At 44.0% G+C, this 9325-nt stretch overlaps 1 non-coding gene across 1 annotated transcript; it reads left to right on the top strand.

Annotated features, from left to right (window-relative positions):
• Positions 1 to 8080: 8080 nt before the first annotated feature.
• Positions 8081 to 8152, top strand: TRNAC-ACA. Its single transcript has one exon. It is a non-coding gene; the product is annotated as a tRNA-Cys (tRNA).
• Positions 8153 to 9325: the final 1173 nt, after the last annotated feature.

Below are 9325 nucleotides of genomic sequence, written 5' to 3'. Positions count from 1 at the left end.
TGAAACCATATACACAGAAAACTAGTCAATCTAATCACACTAGGACCACAGCCTTGTCTAACTCAATGAAACTAAGCCATGCCCGTGGGGCAACCCAAGACGTGTGGGTCATGGCAGAGAGGTCTGACAGAATGTGGTCCACTGGAGAAGGGAATGGCAAACCACCTCAGTAGTCTTGCCTTGAGAATGCCATGAACAGTATGAAAAGGCAAAATGATAGGATACTGAAAGAGGAACTCCCCAGGTCAGTAGGTGCCCAAAACGCTACTGGAGATCAGTAGAGAAATAACTCCAGAAAGAATGAAGGGATGGAGCCAAAGCAAAAACAATACCCAGCTGTGGATGTGACTGGTGATAGAAGCAAGGTCCGATGCTGTAAAGAGCAATATTGCATAGGAACCTGAAATATCAGGTCCATGAATCAAGGCAAATTGGAAGTGATCAAACAAGAGATGGCAAGAGTGAACGTCGACATTCTAGGAATCAGCGAACCAAAATGGACTGGAATGGGTGAATTTAACTCAGATGACCATTATATCTACTACTGCAGGCAGGAATCCCTTAGAAGAAATGGAGTAGCCATCATGGTCAACAGGAGTCTGAAATGCAGTACTTGGATGCAATCTCAAAAACGACAGACTGATCTCTGTTTGTTTCCAAGGCAAAACATTCAATATCACAGTAATCCAAGTCTATGCCCCAACCAGTAGCGCTGAAGAAGCTGAAGTTGAACGGTTCTATGAAGACCTACAAGACCTTTTAGAACTAACACCCAAAAAACATGTCCTTTTCATTATAGGGGACTGGAATGGAAAAGTAGGAAGTCAAGAAACACCTGGAGTAACAGGCAAATTTGGCCTTGGAATGCGGAATGAAGCAGGGCAAAGACTAATAGAGTTTTGCCAAGAAAATGCACTGGTCATAGCAAACACCCTCTTCCAACAACACAGGAGAAGTTTCTACACATGGACATTACCAGATGGTCAACACCAAAATCAGATTGATTATATTTTTTTGCAGCCAAAGATGGAGAAGCTCTATACAGTCAGCAAAAACAAGACCAGGAGCAGACTGTGGCTCAGATCATGAAGTCCTTATTGCCAAATTCAGACTTAAATTGAAGAAAGTAGGGGAGACTGCTAGACAATCAGGTATGACCTAAATCAAATCTCTTATGATTATACAGTGGAAGTGAGAAATAGATTTAAGGGCCTAGATCTGATAGATAGAGTGCCTGATGAACTATGGAATGAGGTTTGTGACATTGTACAGGAGACAGGGATCAAGACTGTCCCCATGGAAAAGAAATGCAAAAAAGCAAAATGGCTGTCTGAGTAGGCCTTACAAATAGCTGTGAAAAGAAGAGAAGCCAAAAGCAAAGGAGAAAAGGAAAGATATAAGCATCTGAATGCAGAGTTCCAAAGAATAGCAAGAAGAAATAAGAAAGCCTTCTTCAGCGATCAATGCAAAGAAATAGAGGAAAAGAACAGAATAGGAAAGACTAGAGATCTCTTCAAGAAAATTAGAGATACCAAGGGAACAGTTCATGCAAAGATGGGCTCAATAAAGGACAGAAATGTTATGGACCTAATCGAAGCAGAAGATATTAAGAAGAGGTGGCAAGAATACACAGAACTGTACAGAAAAGATTTTCACGACCCAGATAATCACGATGGTGTGATCACTCGTCTAGAGCCAGACATCCTGGAATGTGAAGTCAAGTGGGCCTTAGAAAACATCACTACAAACAAAGCTAGTGGAGGTGATGGAATTCCAGTTAAGCTATTTCAAATCCTGAACGATGATGCTGTGAAAGTGCTGCACTCAATATGCCAGCAAATTTGGAAAACTCAGCAGTGGCCATAGGACTGGAAAAGGTCAGTCTTCATTCCAATCCCAAAGAAAGGCAATGCCAAAGAATGCTCAAACTACCACATAATTACACTCATCTCATACACTAGTAAAGTAATGCTCAAAATTCTCCAAGCCAGGCTTCAGCAATACGTGAACTGTGAAATTTCAGATGTTCAAGCTGGTTTTAGAAAAGGCAGAGGAACCAGAGATCAAATTCCCAGCATCTGCTGGATCATGGAAAAAGCAAGAGAGTTCCAGAAAATCATCTATTTCTCATTTATTGACTATGCCAAAGCCTTTGCCTGTGTGGATCACAGAAAACTGTGGAAAATTCTGAAAGAGATGGGAATACCAGACCACCTAACCTGCCTCTTGAGAAATCTGTATGCAGGTCAGGAAGCAACAGTTAGAAGTGGACATGGAACAACAGACTGGTTCCAAATAGGAAAAGGAGTACGTCAAGGCTGTATATTGTCACCCTGCTTATTTAACTTATATGAGTACATCATGAGAAACGCTGGACTGGAAGAAACACAAGCTGGAATCAAGATTGGTGTTGTCTTAGGTTAGGGCTTTTCGTGGGATAGCTGTCCCACAGTCTGGGTTGCTATCTCAAGCTAGTTCCCTCAGATTGCCACTGGGGCTTCCAGGCCCGGTCCTTACTCTAAGCAATGCAGCCTGTGCCTCCCTGTCCAGCCCTGCTTGCTAGTGGGGGATGCGAGCGTCTGGGCTGCTGCTCCACTGGAAGTTGCTTTAGGCTCGTAATCTGTGGGGTTTAATTATTTATTTATTTTTCCTCCTGGTTATTTTGCCCTCTGAGATTCCAAGGCTTGCCACAGACCTGCCAGAGAGAGTATTTCCTGGTGTTTGGAAACTTCTCTCTTTTTTAAGACTCCCTTCCCCAGATGGATGTCTGTCTCTACCTCTTTTGTCTCTTTTTATCTTTTATATTTTGTCCTACCTCCCTTCGAAGACAATGGACTGCCTTTCTGGGTGCCTGATGTCCTCTGCCAGCATTCAGAATTTACTCAGCGTTCAAATGTTCTTTCAATGAATTTGTGGGGGAGAAATTGGTCTCCCTGTCCTATTCCTCTTCCATCTTAGGACCGCCCCTACTCCATTTCTTCTAAGGGATTCTTGCCCACAGTAGTAGATATAAATGTCATCTGAATTAAATTTGCCTATTCCATTCCATTTAAGTTCACTGATTCCTAAAATGTCGATGTTCACTCTGCCATCTCCTGTTTGACCACTTCCAATTTACCTTGATTCATGGACCTAACATTCCAGGTTCCTGTGCAATATTCTTTATAGCATTGTACTTTACTTCCATCCCCAGTCACATGCAAAACTGGGTGTTGTTTTTGCTTTGGCTCTGTCTCTTCATCCTTTCTGGAGTTATTTCTCCACTGCTCTCTAGTAGCATATTGGACACCTACTGACTGGAGGAATTCATCTTTCAGTGTCATATCTTTTTGCCTTTCCATACTGTTCATGGAGTTCTCAAGGCAAGAATACTGGGCAGAAGAAAGGACAGAAATGGTATGCACCTAAAAGAAGCAGAACATATTAAGACGATGTGGCAGAAATACACAGAAGAACTATATAAAAAAGATCTTCCTAATCCAGATAGTGTGTGGTGTGATCAGTTGTCTAGAGACAGACATCCTCGAATGTGAAGTCAAGTGGACCTTAGCAAGTATCACTATGAACAAAGCTAGTGTACGTGACAGATTCCAGTTGAGCTATTTCAAATCCTATGAGATGATGCTGTTAAAGTGATTCACTCAACATGCCAGAAAATTTGGAAAACTCAGTAGTGGCCACAGGACTGCAAAAGGTCTGTTTTCATTCCAATCCCACAGATGGGCAATGCCAAAGAATGTTCAAACTACTGCACAATTGAACTCATCTCACATGCTAGTAAAGTAATGCTCAAAATTCTCCAAGCCAGGACTCTAACAGTACGTGAGCCATGAACTTCCAGAAGTTGATGCTGGATTTAGAAAAGGCATAGGAATCAGAGATCAAATTGCCAACATCCGCTGGATCACTGAAAAAGCAAGAGTGTTCCAGAAAAACATCTACTTCTGCTTTATTGACTGTGCCAAAGCCTTTGACTGTGTGGATCACAATAAACTATGGAAAACTCTTCAAGAGCTGGGAATACCAGACCACCTTACCTGCCTCCTGAGAAATCTGTATGCAGATCAAGAAGCAACATTTAGAATCAGACATGGAGTAATGGACTGGTTCCAAATTGGGAAAGAATTAAGTCAAGGCTGTATATTGTCACCCTGTTTATTTAACTTATACACAGAGTACATCATGAGAAACGCTGGGCTGGAAGAAGCACAGACTGGAATCAAGATTGCCAGGAGCAATATCAATAACCTCAGATATGCAGATGACATCACCCTGATGAGAAAGTGAAGAAAAACTAAAGAGCCTCTTGATGAAAGTGAAAGAGGAGAGTGGAAAAGTTGGCTTCAAGCTCAACATTCAGAAAACTAAGATCATGGCATCGGGTCCCATCACTTCATGGCAAATAGATGGGGAAACAATGGAAACAGTGACAAACTTTATTTTCTTGGGCTCCAAAATCACTGCAGATGGTGACTGCAGCCAAGAAATTAAAAGACATTTGCTCCTTGGAAGAAAACCTATGATCCACCTAGACAACATATTAAAAAGCAGAGATATTACTTGGCCAGCAAAGGTCCATCTAGTCAAAGGTACTGTTTCTCCATAGTCATGTATGGATGTCAGAATTGGACTATAAAGAAAGCTGAGCACCAAAGAACTGATGCTTTTGAACTGTGGTATTGGAGAAGACTCTTGAGAGTTCCTTGGACTGCAAGGATATCCATCCAGTCTATCTTAAAGGAAATCAGACCTGAATATTCATTGGAAGAATTGATGCTGAAGTGAAACTCCAATACATTGGCCACCTGATGTGAAGAACTGACTCATTTGAAAAGACCCTGATGTTGGGAAAGATGGAAGGCAGGAGGAGAAGTGGACAACAGAGGATGAGATCTTGGATGGCATAACCAACTCAATGGACATGAGTTTGAGTAAGGTCCGGGAGTTGGTGATGGACGTGGAAGCCTGGCATGCTGCAGTCCATGGTGTTGCAAAGAGTTGGACATGACTGAGTGATTGATCTAAAGCCGTCATAGATTCATTTCTTGATTCAGTCAATTACTAGATATGATCTTACTATGTTACAGAGCATCAGTTAACTCATATCACACTCCATATAATAGGGGACTGTTGGAGATTAAATAAAATATGTAAAATGTGAGGAAACTGTTAACACAGCAGGTCTGGTTGTTTGGTCCTTGTATGTCAAGGGAACTGGAAACCGTGATTTGACTATTGACCAACCCTTGGGGAATGTTCTAATGTTAAGTGGTTCATGATGATGTTTTGTTTACCTGATTTCTTTGTACAAACATCAACATCGATGTGCATCTGGTGTCATTGTTGGGATCCTGAGTTTCACTTGCCATGGCTGGTCATGGAGCATGACATTACTATGGGACACATTCTCAAAAAGCCTCAGATGCTGAGGCTTCCCTGGGCAGAGCCATGTTGCACACATGCCTCTAGTTTATTGCTAGAGAAGAGAGCATGGCCTAGGTGGCCCCAGAGGGGCAAGTACTCAAAAGCGCATGTCCAACCTCTCTGATTCACCTGAATAAACGTCTTTTTCCTGTTGCTCTTGGTTTGTATATTTTTGCTCTAATAAACCTCAGCCATGACTATAATCTGCTTTTGAGTCTTGTGAGTCCTTTAGCTAAATCACCCAAATTGAGGGGAGGACATAAAGGGTCTAGTATAGGACATAAAAATATCCAGGACATAAAGGGATTAGTACAATGTCTGGCAAGTAGTACACACTCAATATATGCTAGCTATGGAATTTAACTGATCCTGCTGCATGTGACAGAGGACTAACCTCACTGTACTAGAGTATAGGCTGGGACTCCAGGATTTTGTCTGTTTTTCTGAACCATGCTCTTGGAACTGGGCAGGGATAACCTCTCATCAGAGGGGAAGTTAGAAAACCTAGCTCCAAGGTTTTCCTCTGACCTCCCAGCCCTGCTGATTCCAAGTGGGAAGGTACCATGTGAAGAAAATGGGTAGATATCCAACCTCTATCTGGGTCATTCTGAGAATGCACAACAGGGTAAACTCTTTTTATCAATTTGAAGGGTAACAAAAAGAATCAAAAACCTTGAGAGTGGGGCTGGAGCCTGGACCCTTACTTTGGCAGCAGTCATCAAAGGCAGTGGTATTAGAAATGAATATTGGGACTTCCCTGGTGGTCCAGTGGCTAAAACTCCATGCTCCCAATGCAGGGGGTCTGGATTCTATCCCTGGTCATGGAATTAGATCCCACATGCTGCAACTAAGAGTTCGCATGCCATAACTAAGAACTGGCATGGTCAAATAAATTTTTTTTAAAAAAGGAAATGACTATCAGGAATTTCCCCAATGCAGCCAGAACCAAGTACACAGAGCCATTTCTGGCATGCATTAGGCACCACAGGAAAACAGTCTTAAACTGTGAGGACACTATGTCAAAGTTAAAAAAATAGTTGGGTTGAGACTTCAGTTCAGATCAGCCCAGTCACTCAGTTGTGTCCGACTCTTTGTGACACTATGGACTGCAGCGCACCAGGCCTCCCTGTTCATCACCAACTCCCAGAGTTTACTCAAACTCATCTCCATCTAGTCTGTGATGCCATTCAACCATCTCATCCCCCGTTGTCCCCTTCTTCTCCTGCCTTCAATCTTTCCCAGCATCAGGGTCTTTTCAAATGAGTCAGTTCTTTGCATCAGTGGTGAAAGTATTGGAGATTCAGCTTCAGCATCAGTCCTCCCAATGAATATTCAGGACTGATTTCCTTTAGGATGGACTAGTTGGATCTCCTTGCAGTCCAAGGGACTCTCAAGAGTCTTCTCTAACACCACAGTTCAAAAGCATCAATTCTCCCAGTGGAAGGATCACACTGGGTTTGCCACAGCCTAAGGTGGTGTGTACTTCCTGGGTCCACACTGCTCAGGCATCATGGTGCTCTGAAAGTGTACTGTCCCAAGGGGACCCTGCATTTTGTCCAAACCCAGGTCTCAGACACTCAGGTTTTCGGGTACTCCGCAAGGGCACAGACTCAGATGGGCTGTGTGTTTTGTGCTCTTCCCAGGTGCAAGCCGCTCAGCCGACCGGGTGCTTGGCAACCTCACTGTCCCAGGTGGGCCATGCATCTTATGCCCCTCCTCGATCCTGGCTGCTCAGTTTCCTGGGTGTGCCGTGAGGGCACAGTCCCAGGTGTGCTGTGTGTCTCCTCTGGGGAGCTGATCACAGGCTGTGACACTCCTGGTAGATGTGAACCTTACAGGATCTCAGGGAGGCGTGGTTAGCAACTGGCAGCTTGCTCACAGTTTGGTGGATGATGCAGTCTCTGGAGCCGAGATTGCAGCAACCCCTTTCCTTCTGGCTCTGGCTATCTCACAGCTGCCTCTCTGCTTCCCAGGAGGAAGGACCCTAACTGGCAGCCGGCTTGCTCTCCTTTGGTATTTGCTAGGGCACAATCTGGAGAAGGCAATGGCACCCCACTCCAGTACTCTTGCCTGGAGAAGCCCATGGGTGGAGGAGCCTGGTGGGCTGCAATCCAAGGGTCGCTAAGAGTCGGACATGACTGAGTGACTTCCCTTTCACTTTTCACTTTCATGCATTGGAGAAGGAAATGGCAACCCACTCCAGTGTTCTTGCCTGGAGAATCCCAGGGACAGGAGAGCCTGGTGGGCTGCCATCTGTGGAGTCACACAGAGTCAGACATGACTGAAGCGACTTAGCAGCAGCAGCAGCAGCAGGGCACAATCCATTGTTCTGTGTTCATTCCAGGGGTCACCATGCAATGTTAGAGTTTATGTGGGGTGGGAGGGAAAGACCTTTTTCTTCCTTTTTTTGTCTCTCTGGCAATCCTAGGGTTTGGGTTGCTCTGTCACATTAGCTCCATCAGATTGTTCTCAAGGCATGCAAGCCTGGTCCAGTAAGGACCAACTGACAAAGCTCCGTGCCTTCCTGCCCAACCCACACTCACTGGTCAAGGATGTGAGCATCTGTGCCACTTTGCCACTGGTAGTTGAGGTTAGGCCTCTGTCCTATTTTTTTTTTCTCCCCCGGTTTGTTGCTCTCTAAGCTACCATCTGGGATTCCCTGGTAGCTCAGATGGTAAAGCATCTGCCTACAATGCAGGAGACCCGGGTTCGATCCCTGGGTTGGGAAGATCCCCTGGAGAAGGAAATGGCAACCTACTCCAGTATTGCCAAGAGATTCTCATGGATGGAGGAGCCTGGTGGGCTACAGTCCATGGGGTCACAAAAAGGTGGACAAGACTGAGTGACTTCACTTTAAGCTTCCAAAGTTCCCCACAGACACCTCTGTGAGAGGGTTTCCTATTGTGCGGGAAGTTCTCCTTCATGACTCCTCCCAAGGATGGGACTCTGTTCTTATATCTTTGTCTCTGTTTCCCTCTTTTATATTTTGTCCTACCTCATTTGGAAGAGATTGGGCTGTTAAATATTTTCAAGTAATATTTTAAAAATCAAAATGAATGCAAAAAAAATCCATGTTGTACAAAATATGAAATATTTTAAATAAAGACAGGATCTGACCCTGTGTTAGCCCCTGCCAATCCCAACTCTGTGTCTTAAGTCTGCAGGGCCTTCCTTATCTTGTCCACTTTAAAAAGCAGAGAGGCAGGTTCCAAGGACTCAGCCATTGCTTCTAAACAGGCCTGTGAACCCAAGAGTTCTAGAAATGTCTCTAGCCTTCTGCCCCAGGGCTCTGCTCCTTGGCTTGTGTTTGATGATCTTCTGTGAAGAATGCCTTTTCCTGCTTTCTCTCCCCTTAGATCTCTCTAGACTTTTCAGATTTCCCCGCTTTTATCCAATTGTCTTGCTCCCAGAGTCTGGCCAGGACGGTCCCCACTGGATTGTACCTGAGCGTGTCCTAGCTCCCTCTTGGCTAAATTAGAATCCTTTTCCAGGTGAGAGGAAGAAGAACCTTTCCTGGGTTTCCATCTCATGGCTTTCTACTGCCCTCCTCTGGGCCTCAGTTACCACTGCAGTTCCACTGCACGCCTTCCGTTCATTTTTCCCATTAGATTTTTTTGTTAATTAAAAACATAGCATATGCAGCTTATAAAAGTTTCAAATCACGCAGAAATATTTCAGCTTTTCTTTATCCCTTCAGTTCTTCGGACCCCTTAAAAATTGCTTTAAATATTTGTTACCCATAGCCTGCTAAGATACCTTTATTTTTTATCGCATTTTAAAACTGTGATGAATATTTGAATCTATTCTCATTATGAAAAATCAAAAATATAGAAATATTCAGAATAGGAACTTCTCTGCTGGTCCAGTTGTTAAGACTTCCCCTGCCAATGGAGGGGTGTGA

Source organism: Oryx dammah, unplaced genomic scaffold (genome assembly GCF_014754425.2).
Source record: "Oryx dammah isolate SB20612 unplaced genomic scaffold, SCBI_Odam_1.1 HiC_scaffold_11184, whole genome shotgun sequence".
Taxonomy (NCBI): domain Eukaryota; kingdom Metazoa; phylum Chordata; class Mammalia; order Artiodactyla; family Bovidae; genus Oryx; species Oryx dammah.
Note: the sequence above shows the minus strand (reverse complement) of the source record. Positions and strands in the feature narration are given on the sequence as shown.